The sequence below is a fragment of the Arachis duranensis genome, chromosome 10, assembly GCF_000817695.3.
Source record: "Arachis duranensis cultivar V14167 chromosome 10, aradu.V14167.gnm2.J7QH, whole genome shotgun sequence".
Lineage (NCBI taxonomy): Eukaryota > Viridiplantae > Streptophyta > Magnoliopsida > Fabales > Fabaceae > Arachis > Arachis duranensis.
The window spans coordinates 51,553,897-51,554,560 of record NC_029781.3 but is presented as its reverse complement, the minus strand read 5'-3'; the positions used below and the strand labels follow the sequence as shown (position 1 = coordinate 51,554,560).

General features: G+C 40.1%; 1 non-coding gene across 1 annotated transcript; it reads left to right on the top strand.

Annotated features, from left to right (window-relative positions):
* The first annotated feature begins 340 nt into the window (after nucleotides 1-340).
* LOC127743641 (small nucleolar RNA R71) lies at nucleotides 341-444 on the top strand. Its single transcript, XR_008005025.1, has one exon. It is a non-coding gene; the product is annotated as a small nucleolar RNA R71 (small nucleolar RNA).
* Nucleotides 445-664: the final 220 nt, after the last annotated feature.

Sequence of the window (664 nt, the reverse complement as noted above, 5' to 3'; positions counted from 1 at the left end):
CATGGCAGGGTTCTCAGGATCATAAGCTTCTTCTTCAGAAGATGCCTCTTTAGTGCTGTTGATGCATTTTGCCATCCATTCAGACTTTGAGAGATCATGTTAACTTGTTAAGTTAACACTTTGTTCTGAGCCAATATGGCATTCAGAGCATCAATTTCAAGAACTCACATCTTCTGAGGTGTACATGAATTGGTTATTTTCAACCATGTCAATGAGTTCTTGAGCTTCTGCAGGCGTTTTCTTTAGGTGAATGGATCCACCTGCAGAATGGTCGAATGACATTTTCGAAAATTCAGATAGACCATAATAGAATATTTCTAATATGGTCCATTCTGAAAACATGTCAGATGGGCACCTTTTGGTCAGCTGCTTGTATCTTTCCCAAGCTTCATAGAGGGATTCACCATCTTTTTGTTTGAAGGTCTGAACATCCACTCTAAGCTTGCTCAGTTTTTGAGGAGGAAACAATTTATCTAAGAAGGCAGTGACCAGCTTATCCCAGGAGTCCAGGCTATCCTTGGGTTGTGAATCTAACCATATTCTAGCTCTGTCTCTTATAGCAAAAGGGAAAAGCATGAGTCTGTAGACTTCAGGATCAACTCCATTCGTCTTTACAGTCTCACAGATCTGCAAGAACTCAGTTAAAAACTGATAAGGATCTTCA